Genomic DNA, 12,328 nt, shown 5'->3' on the forward strand with positions numbered 1-12,328 from the left:
TCTGTTGTCTCGGCTTTGGTGTCACCCAAAAGATCATTGTCAAACCTCATGAAGCTTTCCCCCATGTTTTTCTCTAGAAGTTTATAGTTTTAGGTCCTATAGTTAGGTCTTAAATCTCTCTTTTTTTTTTTTTTTTGGTTAATTTTTGTTCACAGTGTAAGCATCCAGGTTCATTCTTTTGCATGTGGGAATCCACTTTCCCCACCATCATTTGTTGAAGAACCTATCCTTCCCCGGTTGAGTGGTCTTGGCAACCTCGTCAAAAATCACTCGGCTATGGGGGCGCCTGGGTGGCTCGGTCGGTTAAGCGTCCGACTTCGGCTCAGGTCACGATCTCACGGTCCGTGAGTTCGAGCCCCCCGTCGGGCTCTGTGCTGACAGCTCAGAGCCTGGACCCTGTTTCAGATTCTGTGTCTCCCTCTCTCTCTGCCCCTCCCCTGTTCATGCTCTGTCTCTGTCTGTCTCAAAAATAAATAAAAGTTAAAAAAAAATTAAAAAAAAATCACTTGGCTGTATATGGGAGGGTTTATTTCTGGGGTCTCTATTCTATTGTGTTTGGTCAATATATCTGTCTTTACACCACTACCGCACTGTTGTGAATACTGTTGCTTTGTGGTATGTTTCGGAATCAGGAAGTGTGAGGTCATCACCTTTGTCCTTCATTTTCAACTTAGTTTTCGTTATTCAGGGTCCCTCGAGATTACATACGAATGTTTAAAATGTTTTTTTCTGGGCGCCTGGGTGGCTCAGTCAGTTGAGCGGCCGACTTCGACTCAGGCCATGATCTCGCGGTCCGTGAGTTCGAGCCCCGCGTCGGGCTCTGGGCTGATGGCTCAGAGCCTGGAGCCTGTTTCGGATTCTGTGTCTCCCTCTCTCTGACCCTCCCCTGTTCATGCTCTGTCTCTCCCTGTCTCAAAAATAAATTAAAAAAAAAAAAAACGTTAAAAAAAATAAAAATAAATGTTTTTTTCTATTTCTGAAAAAAAATGCCATTGGGATTTTAATAGGAATTTCACTGAATCTGTAAAGTGCTTTGGTGAGTATGGCCATTTTTTTTTTAAATTTTTTTTTTCAACGTTTTATTTTATTTTTGGGACAGAGAGAGACAGAGCATGAACGGGGGAGGGGCAGAGAGAGAGGGAGACACAGAATCAGAAACAGACTCCAGGCTCCGAGCCATCAGCCCAGAGCCTGACGCGGGGCTCGAACTCACGGACCGCGAGATCGTGACCTGGCTGAAGTCGGACGCTTAACCGACTGTGCCACCCAGGCGCCCCTTTATGGCCATTTTAACAATATTAAGTCTTTTAATCCAGGAGCATGGAATGTCTTTCCATTTAATTGTATCTTTGATTTCTTTTAGCACATTTTGAAGTTTTCACTGTATTGGACTTTCTTTCACCTCCTTGGTTAAGCTTATTCATAAGTATTTTATCTTTTTTGATGCAATAGTACAAGTAATTGTTTTCTAAAATTCCTTTTTTAATTTTTGATTGGTCACTATTAGTTTATAGAAATGCAGCTGGTTACTGTATGTTGATTTTGTACCTTGTAACTTTGTTGAACTCATTTCTTAGTTGTAAGTAAGGTGTGTGTGTGTGTGTGTGTGTGTGTGTGTGTGTAATCTTTATGGCTTTTTGTAAGTAAAATCATGTCATTTGAGAATAGAAATAATTTTCCTTTCTTTTTTTTCCAATTTAGATGCCTTTTATTATTTCTTTTTCTTATCTAATTGATCTTCCAGTTAGAAGGGCATCCTTGTTCTTGACCTTAGAGGAAAATCTTTCACTCTTTTACCATTGAATGTGATGGTAGACTTTTATTATGTTGAGGGCTTCCTTCTGTTCTTAGTTTGTTGAGTGTTTTTATCATGAAAGGGTGTTGATTTTGTTAAGTGTTCTTTCTGCCTTGATGGAGAAGATCACGTGGTATTTGTCCTTCATTTTGTTAATGTAACATTTATAACATTTCATATGTTGAACCATCTTTGTATTCCAGGTACAAATCTCAGTTGGTCATAGTGTATGATGCTTTCAATATACTGTTTGGTTTACTTTGCTAGTATTTTGTTGAGGATTTTTGTACCAATATTCATCAGAGATATTGCTTTGTAGTTTTTTGTTGTATCTTCATCTGGTTTTGGTATCAGTAATGCTGACCTCATATCACGAATTTGGAAGTGTCCTTTCCTCTTCAATTTTTTTCTTTAAAGAGTTTGAGAAGGATTCATCTTGTTTAAATGTTTGAAAGGATTCTCCAGTGATGCCATCTGGTTCTGGGCTTTTTCTTTGTTGGGAGGTTTTTGATTATTGCTTCGTTCTCATTGTTTCATTCTTTTTACAGAGTTGTTACTCTGTTCAGAGTTTTAGTTCAGTGTAATTCAGGATTGGTAGGTTTTATGTTTGTAAAAAACTTACCCATTTCTTCCAGTTTATCCAATTTGTTGGCATATAATTGTTCATAGTAGTCTCTCATAATGTTTTTGATTCAGTGACATCAGTTGTAACGTCCTCTCTTTTCTTTTTTTTTTTAAACAATCTTTTTTTTTTTTTCAACGTTTTAATTTATTTTGGAGACAGAGAGAGACAGAGGATGAATGGGGGAGGGGCAGAGAGAGAGGGAGACACAGCATCGGAAACAGGCTCCAGGCTCCGAGCCATCAGCCCAGAGCCTGACGCGGGGCTCGAACTCCCGGACCGCGAGATCGTGACCTGAGCTGAAGCCGGCCGCTTAACCGACTGCGCCACCCAGGCGCCCCCTCTCTTTATTTTCTAATTTTAGTTGAGACTTTTATCTTTCTTTGTCCATCGAAAGGTATGTTGATTTTGTTGATCTTTTCAAAAAAATTAATTCTTGGTCTCATTGATTTCTTTTCCTGTTGTTTTTTTTTTCTTTTTCTATTGCATTTATCTCTGCTGCACACTTTATTATTTTCTTCCTTTTTATTAATTTTGGATTGATTTTGTTCTCTTCTAATTCCGTGAGATATAAAGTTAGGTGGTTGATTTGAGATCTTTCTTCTTTTCTAGTGTAAGTACATCTACCACTATAAACTTAATTTTTAGTACTGTTTTCACTGTATCCCATGAATTTTGGTATGTTGTGGTTTTGTTTTCATTTGTCTCCAGACATTTTCACATCCTTTGTGATTTCTTCTTTGATTCATTGGTTGTTTAAGGATGAGGTGTTTAATTTCTGCAGATTGGTGGATTTTCCTGTTTTCTCTCTGCTGTCGATTTCTAATTTCGTTTTGTTGTGGTCAGCAAAGATACTTTGCATGATTTAATCATAAGTTTGTTAAGACTGAGTTTGTGGCTTAGTATGTGGTCTAACCTGGAGAATGTTCCACACGTGCTTGAGAAGATTGTGTGTTCTGTTGTCATTGGGTACGGTGTTCTGTGTATGTCTGTAAGGTCTATTTGGTCTATAGTGTTGTTCAAGTCCTCTGATATTCTGTCTTGGTGTTCTATCCATAAATGAAAGTGGGATAGTGAGGTTCCTCAATGTGTCATATATTTAAGACCTCAAATGTTAGGTGCATGTGTATTTTTAATTGTCATATCTTCCTGATGGATTGGTTCTTTTCTCATCGTATAATGACTTTCTTTGTATCTTGTAACTTTTTTTTTTCTGAAAGTCTATTTTATCTGATATAAGTATGGCTACCCTACTCTCTTTAGGTTCCCATTTGCATGGAATAACTTTTTCCACTCTTTTATTTTATATTTATTTTTATTATTTTTTAATGTTTATGTATTTTGAGAGCGAGCAAGTGAGCAGGGGAGGTACAAAGAGAGGAAGAGAGAATCCCATGAACCATGAGATCATGACCTGATCAGAAACCAAGAGTTGGAGGCTTAAACCGACTGAGCCACCCAGGCAACCCTCCACCCTTTCACTTTTAATCTACATATGTCCTTAGAATTCAAATGAGGCTCTTGTAGACAGCATATAGTTCAAGGGTATGCGTGTGGGGAGACAGGCAATATGCAATAAATTGTGCAGTATGTCAGAAAGTGATCAGTCTTAGGGGAAAAAAATATGGAATGACAAAAGGGGGATGAGGTGAGTGGATGGTGAGAAGCCACAGGGACCAAGGGAAGGACCTTGGTGTTGATTCTCAGTGACAAGAGCAGCTATTGCAAGGTTTTGGGCAGAGGAAGGACAAGATCTAACTATTGTTTTAAAAGGATCCTCTGCGCCTATGCATCAGCACTCCTGTATCCTTTGGGTAAATTCCTAGCAGTGCTATTGCTGGGTCATAGGGAAGATCTATTTTTAATTTTTTGGTACTTGTACCCCAATGTGTGTAGCAGCACTTTCAACAATAGCCAAATTATGGAAAGAGCCTAAATGTCCATCAACTGATGAATGGATAAAGAAATTGTGGTTCATATACACAATGGCATACTGCTTGGCAATGAGAAAGAATGAAATATGGCCTTTTGTAGCAACGTGGATGAAACTGGAGAGTGTTATGCTAAATGGAATAAGTCATACAGAGAAAACCAGATACCATATGTTTTCACTCTCATGTGGATCCTGAGAAACTTAACAGAAGACCATGGGGGAGGGGAAGGAAAAAAAAGAGAGGGAGAGAGCCAAAGCATAAGAGACTCTTAAAAACCGAGAATAAACTGAGGGTTGATGGGGGAGGGGGGAGGGAAGGGAGGGTGGGTGATGGGCACTGAGGAGGGCACCTGTTGGGATGAGCACTGGTTGTTGTATGGAAACCACTTTGACAATAAATTTCATGTTAAAAAAAATAAAATAAAAGGATCTCCTGCTGGGTGCCTGGGGGGCTCGGTTGGTTAAGCCGCTGACTCTTGATTTCCCCTCGGGTCCTGATTTCACGGTTCATGCGTTCAAGCCCACTGCTCTCTCTCTCTCAAAATATTTTTTTTTCCTTTTCAGAAACCAGAAATGTTTAACTCTTTTTCCATAAATTCGAACTTTATCCTCAGAGCACCGTGGTACATGCGTGCGAATGTACTCAACGATTTGTTCCACAAACTGGTCATGAAACCGCTACTGCAACACAGGAGGACGCGGGAGGAAACGTTTGCAGAAGAAAAGGACGCTGAGAAAGCCACACCCCTAAACAGAGGGGCATTTGGAGATTTTTGCCAGGATTATCTCCGCCCCCGACCCTAGTTCCCGCCCCCAACCCTAATTCCCGCCCCCATCCTAGTTCCCGCCCCCATCCTAGTTCCCGCCCCCTTATTCCTACACCTGTAAAGACCCCTTCCAGCCCTTCGGTTGAGAACACGTGACCCTGGGGCACTTCTGAGTGCGCCCTGCGGCCGTCCTCCTACCAAACGCAGAGACCAACCGCAGGGACCAACCGTAGGGACCAAACGCAGCACCCGGTGGCGGCGAGGTAAGCAGCATTTCGGGTTTACACGCGGGAAAGTGAGACAGACAGGAAGGGGCTCCCATGAGGACACAGTGGGATCTTTGTAAGAACTTGCAGCCTGACCTCCGGAGCCTCTCTCTCTCAAAATAAATAAGATAAAAAAGAAAGGCTCCGCTGCTGACTGTATCGAGCATGGATGAGCGAGGCAAGGGCAGAAGCAGAGAGGCCAGTGAGGAGCTAATTGCAGCCCTTCAGGAAAGAGGATGGTGGGTGAACTCAGGTAGTAGAGACGGAGAGACAGGGTCGGTTTCCGGATACGTTTTAAGGTAGCGTTAACACAGTTTCCTGATAGAAAGGTTGTGACATGAGCGAAGAGAGGAGTCAGGGATGCCTCCCAGATTTTTGGCTCAAACCCTTGGAGGAATGAAGTTGCCATGAACTGAAATGGGGAAGGCTGTGGCTGGAGCAGGTTTGGGGTGGGGGTGGGGGGCGAGTAGGTAAGTTTTTGAAATGCTGAGTTTGAGATACTATTGTGTGTGCGCCCAAGTGGAGCTATACTGAGTAAGCAGTTAGATACAATATCTAAGGGAGAGTTCCCAGTTGGAGAAAAATAGTTAGGAGTTGTTGGGCTGACAGTGTTAATTAAGGTTACTGGACTGAAAAAGAGCATCGAGGAGACTATATGGTGGTTAAAAGCAAGGGAGCTTGAACCAGAATGACTGGGTTCAAATCTCAGCCAGCCGCTTACCAGCTGTGTGACCTTGGGCAAGTTACCTAACCTTTCGGTGCCCAGATTTCCTCATCTGTGAAAGAGAATAATTGCAACCTATATCTCACATGGTTGTTGTGAGTTCATACATGTAAAGTGCTCAGAACAGAGTCTGGCACATAGTAAACTCTCAGTATGTGTTACTGGTTATTCTTTTTTTTTTTTTTTTAATTTTTAATGCTTTTATTTATTTTTGAGAGAGAGAGCAAGTGGGAGAGGGGCAGAGAGAGAGAGAGGGAAACACAGAATCCGAAGCAGGCTCCAGGCTCTGAATTGTCAGCACAGAGCCGGTCGCGGGGCTGGAACCCACAAACCGCGAGATCATAACCTGAGCCGAAGTTGGATGCTTAACTGACTGAGCCAGCCAGGCGCCCCATCTTTTTGCAACAGATATGAATTTCTTTCTGACGCCAGAATGTCACCAGTTGTTTTTTTTTTAACTTTGAAAATGATTTTAATTTTAAAGAAAATCTGCAAATATAGGGCAAAGAATTTTTTTTTCCCGAAACCTCTGTGAATAAATTGCTGACATGTTGCTTTATCACACCCAAATATTTGTATTTCCTACAAATAAGGACATGCTTCTGCATGGCCACAATACCATTCGAATCAGGAAGTTCACACTGACACGTTCCTGTTATCTTCAGGCCCCCGACAAGTTTTGCCAATTGCCCAAGAAAATTTGTCTTTTATAGAAAAAAGATCCAGTTTCAGTCACTTGCCATGCCTCTCTAGTTTCCTTTAATATAGAACAATTCCGCTCTCCTGTATGACCCTGGTACTTTTGAAAGGCATAGAAAGTAAAATGCCCCTCATTTCGGATGTTTCTGATACTTTCCATTATTAGAGTCAGGTTTTGCATCTTTGGCGGAAATATCCAAAAGCGATGCTGAGTTCTCGTTGCATCCAATCAGGAAGCACATTCTTTGACTTTGTCTCATTGCTGGTGATGTTTGCTTCGATTCTTTGGTTTAGATGATGTTGGCCATGCATTTTTACCGTAAAGCGCCCCCCCACCCCCACCCCACTCCCGTCATTAGTAAGTATGTTGTAAGCCAGTCTAAGTCCTTGCCCCCAGCAAGGGTGAAGAGAGTTAACAGTAGCTATTTTCCTGCATAAAGGCTTTGGTTCTTGGAACCAGATCTTATCTGGTGCGCACCTGGTTCCCTGCCCCCAGGTCTGGACACCTCCAGGGCGTTGTCTCCTAGCGGGGTGCATTTTTCCACAGCTCACTGGATTCACCACCTACTCATTGGAAGAGCCCCTTGTTTGGGCCTCTCCACAGCCACATCCCCCTTCTGCCTCGCTAAGAGAACCCAGTCTGTCCAGCATTGGGTTTCGTGGTACCTAGCTAGGCCCTGCCCCAGCCTCAGGATCTGGATCTTCATTGGGCCGCATCAGTTATGGAGCTCCACCTCCTGGCTAGTGATTGGTTGAGTAATTGGTCGAAGCTGGGACAGACATCAAGATTTTGACCGATCGGATGTGAAGGGAAATCCGTGGGAGGCTTCTGGGGGGGGGGCGGGGAGGGGGGAGTGGAATTCGCTAGCTGCCTCTGTGCACAGCAGGTTTAGTAAGAAACCTACACGGACAAGTCTAATACTAATAATTATTTAGGCATCGTAGGGACTGTCAGCAGGAGATTCAGAGTTTTAGGTTCTGAGAACCAGTTAATATATCCCCCTGTTGGAATTTGCCCTCTACATGACTTTTTTGCTTCTTTCTGCCAAGTCTGGAAATCAATTCCACCCGGGAATCTGGGAAAAAAATGAGGTTTCCAAATCGTTTTTATGAAACTCATTACTTTCTCTCTTCCCACATTTGGAGGAAGTGTTGGAAACTTGTAGGCATAAGGCACATAGAGAGTTGGTGCTTGTGGGGCTGAGAGAATTGGTGTTTCATGTGGTCGGATGCATTAGATGTTTTTCCCTCAAAGTAAAATTGATGTTGAAAAAGGAAAAGGGAAGAGTAACTTTGTACAGTATCCCCACATTGTTTGTAACCTTTTCACCTTTTTAAAATTTATTGAGATATAACTCACCTAGCATAAAATTCACCCATTTAAAGTGTAAAATTCGATGGTTTTGAGTATACTCAGAGTTGAGATGCATCGAATTTTACAAAGTGTAGACTTTTGACATGTAGTTATAAAACATGGCTGTTGGCGTCACTGCAGAGCTCTGCAGTCCAGTTTTTCTGGGGGCTTTTTTGTGGCCAAGTTAGGCAGCAGATAAATGTAACACATCTGTCTCAAGAGAGATTGTCATTGCAGAAATAGAGTATAAATGCACCTTCGAGTTTCAAAAGCTGAGATCCAGATGAAAGACGTGAAAGTGTGGAAAAACAGTCTCCTGTAGAGACCTATCCCCTTCCATCCCCTCCCATCCCCTTCCATCCCCTTCCGCACACCTCTGAGACTAAGCAGCATTGCCCCATCTGGGGCAGAGAGGAGGGAAACTGGAGGGAACCGACGCTGGGGGTCCCCGAGAAGGTGTTGCGGACTGTAAGTCTGGAGTTCTCGCTTGGCCAGCAAGAGAGCAGATGCAGAATTGATTACGAGAGAGGCTAATGTCTGGGAGGAGACAAGAGCCCCGAACAGGGGCTTCCTCTCTGTATTTATTGAGCGCTCAAGATCTTACACAGGTGGTAAACTCGAAGAAAACAATCAGTAATCATTAACTTGGGTGTGTAAGAAGCAAAGGGTCTGGGGGTCAACTGGTGTTTGAAGTTGCGATCAGAGCACGAGAGTATATTGGTGCCAGATGGAAAGTAGTTTCCTGCAGGTGATACAACAAGTTACTCGTGATCCCGTTATAATTTCTGGCTTATAATATCTTTCTCCCTGTGGTGGCAGCTTTCCACCCTAAGCTTTTTAAACCATTTATGTAAGTATAAGGAATTCTTGAGCCTGTTTCCCTACAAGAAGGGTCCTGCAACTTGTTCCTCTTTGCAAACCTTGGGTCCAATTTGGAGGGATTGAGAGTCAGGACTCACGTCTTCCTTCTTGGTGACATGACTTGTGGTGTTCCTGCCCCCAGTCTGGCCTGGCAATAGAACGGAACTGGGTGTGTGCTCTGCCTGGGTGGAGAGGACCCGAGACCACCCTGCAGAGCTTCCTGGGCTTCCAGAGTAGCCAGATTTTCCAGTGTGCACAGAGCTGAAAGCGAGGGGGTGTAGGGAAGCCCCGAGATCAGGAAGAAGTTAATTCTAGGGCCGCTTGTGGGGATCTATAGTTAAAGGCAGCACGGGGTTTTGGACATGTCAGCAGATGCTTACGTAGACTGATGTCACAGAGTCAACTTAGACACTACTGGGGATGGAGAGATTGGGAGAGCCCTGAGTTGACTGAGGAAAACCTGAATGTCATGGTTAAGTCCCTGGAAACAGTACTTGAAATAGAAATTATGGTAAATCATGGAAAAGTTCAAAGATGTGGTACTTTTTGCACACTTGGAATGGTAGCTTGAGAATTGCATCAAAGTTTGGTTGCGTTAGGTCAGTCACGTCAGCTAATGTCCCCAAGACACAGCTTCCCTATTTGTCAACAGGGGTTGGAGAAGAAGGGTCAGACTAGGCATATCAAGAGCCTTTTCAGCTCAGCTTGACCAGGATGTGAAAGTAACAGTGCCTCTCAGGGGTTTCACTGCCCACTTGTGGATATTTTTCTTATATGTCACTCTCTTTGCAATCCTTTGCCCCCGTGTCCAGTAAGACAATGAGAATCACTGGTATAGCACAGGGTGGCCGGGGAGAAGGGAGACATTCTTAGCCCCTGTAGAGTTCACATGAAATGCAAAAGAAAAAAATATGTACAATCGTGCCATCATGATAAATGGAAACATTCTGTCCCGCTTCCCTTTCCAATCCATGCCTCCAGAAGTACCCCTTTCGTACCAGAGCCTGGAGTCTGCATTGCATCCTAGGGCTTCTGGGAGGCAAGAAAGATGGAAAAGGAAAAGCTGTCCTAGCAACCAGTTTTACAGACCCGATGACTTTAAAAATTTCTCTCCAGCTCTGACCCTGAACTCCAGACGCATATGTTCATCTGCCTATTCAACATCGGCACAAGGATGATGAATAAATGTTACATTGAACGTGTTCAAAGCTCAACCCTTAATTCTCACCACCAAGCCTAGTCTACCTGTCTCTCCCATCTCATCCGTTGCTCAGCCTTGCCAGGAAGCCATCACCAATGACTTCCCCTCCATCACATTCCACATTTCAGTCTTCAAACGTGCCCCATCATTTCTGTCTTTAAGTACCCCTCACATTAGTCACTTTCTCTTCATCTCCGCTGGCACCGCCACAGCTCCAGCCACCTTGCTGCCCCTGGTTTGCTGCAGTAACCTCGCATCTGAATTTTCTGGCTACCGGCTTTACTCTACTTACCCCCCCCCCTCCCCCCCCAGGCAGGAGTCATGGTGATTTCTTCAAAATGTGTATCTGATCTTGTCATTTGCTCTGTGTATTAAAGCTCTCTAATGTCTTTCCATTCTTCTTTGAGTGAAATCCAAACTCCCCACCATGGCCAAGAGCCCTGTGTGATTGTCTCTTGCCCATTTCGTCAGCATTGTTCCCTGTCCCACTACTCTCTAGTTCCAGCCCTACGGCACCCCCTTCCTCTTCCTTGAAGGTTCCAAATTCCTTCATACCTTAGGTCTTGACACAGTGGGTTCCTGTAACAGGAGTGTATCTCCCCAGGCTCTTGCAACTTTCAGATATCAGCTCAAATGTTCCCTTTTCAGAAAGGCTTTCTCTGCTATCCTTTCTAGATAGCTGCCACCTAATTCCTGATTCCTGTGGAGCTCTCTGTCATTGCCATCGGAAGTACCTTGTGCACATCTTGCATGATCTTTATTTTCTCCAGAACACATATCACATTCTTCTTTCTTTTCTTCCTATCTTCCCCCTCCCTCCCTGCTATCTTCCCTCCTTTCTTTAGTATCTGTCCTCATCAGATGGTAAACTCCACAAGAAAAGGGACCATTCCTACCAACGTTCACCAGTGTTTCCTCTGTGTCTAAACAGTGCCTGTTACATAGTACAAACTCGGTAATATTTGTGGAATAAATGAAGACCTTACCTTCTTTGCCATGAGCAATTATTTGGGTGGAAGCTATGGGCTTGCTCAGGACGTGAGCTGTCTCCTGAAGGGATGAGGAACCTTCAGGTCCAAGTTAGGACTCTTCTGACTGCTTCATTTTCCCTCTGGTGTCAAGATACAGGACACCTGGGATAATCACTGTCGCCTTCTTGAGGTATGACTTAGGGAGTGAGGAACTACCTAAAGTTTTTTTTTATGTGTATTTTTTAATTGAAGTATAGTTGATGCCTAAAATTCTTGAGCAAATGTTTAAAAAAGGCCACTGTCACGTCTGTGTAGCGTATGGATTGGTGACTCCAGAGTGAGGGTCGTGAGGATGCAATTGGCGTGATCGAGGTACATGCCGATCAGGGTCTGAGCAACCAGGAAGACGAATGGGAGGGAGCAGAAGTCGTGACACTTGGACACCTGTGGCGTCTAGGACACAAAATACGAGGTGGCAAGTCTCTGCTGTCCTCGCTCAACCCAGAGAAAGTGTCTCCCTAAATTTTGTTCCCTAGGCCCTTTGCTGGCCTCATCCTTGTCCTGGCCCCATTTCTGGAGGGGGAGGTGAGGGAGAAAGGCCAGCACATCCCAAGGCTCCCAGCGTCGGAGGCTGGGGATGGGGAAGCTGAAGTGGAAGCCGCTCTACTGTGAGTAGAAAATGTTGAAGAGCAGATTCATGCCTGAGGGGTAATGGGGGTTGGGCTCTGCCCTCCGTCCCTGTGACTACAAAGGTTCAAGGCCACAGTTGGACAAACTCACTGTAGGATACCTGTTTCCCCTGGGCATATTTGTCCTACAGAGAGCCTTTCTCCAGAACTTGGCCTACCCTACCTCCCCCAGATCTTCACCAGGGCCATTTTGGGGCTCAGGTACACAGGTGGGCTGATTATTGGAAGGAAAGGAGGGAGGGAGAGAAGATGGATGGATGGATGGATGGATGGATGGATGGATGGATGGATCGATCTACTGACCCTAGATCTACTCCAGGGCTGGAAAAATGCATGTGTTCTCCCCTTCTGCTCCCACTTGAGGACATGGGATGGGCTTTAACGTAGAACAGCAGGCCTGAGAGATTGGGAAGCAATAAAATGAGGGTGAGTCAAGGTCTCCCCAT

Source organism: Prionailurus bengalensis, chromosome A3 (assembly GCF_016509475.1).
Source record: "Prionailurus bengalensis isolate Pbe53 chromosome A3, Fcat_Pben_1.1_paternal_pri, whole genome shotgun sequence".
Lineage (NCBI taxonomy): Eukaryota > Metazoa > Chordata > Mammalia > Carnivora > Felidae > Prionailurus > Prionailurus bengalensis.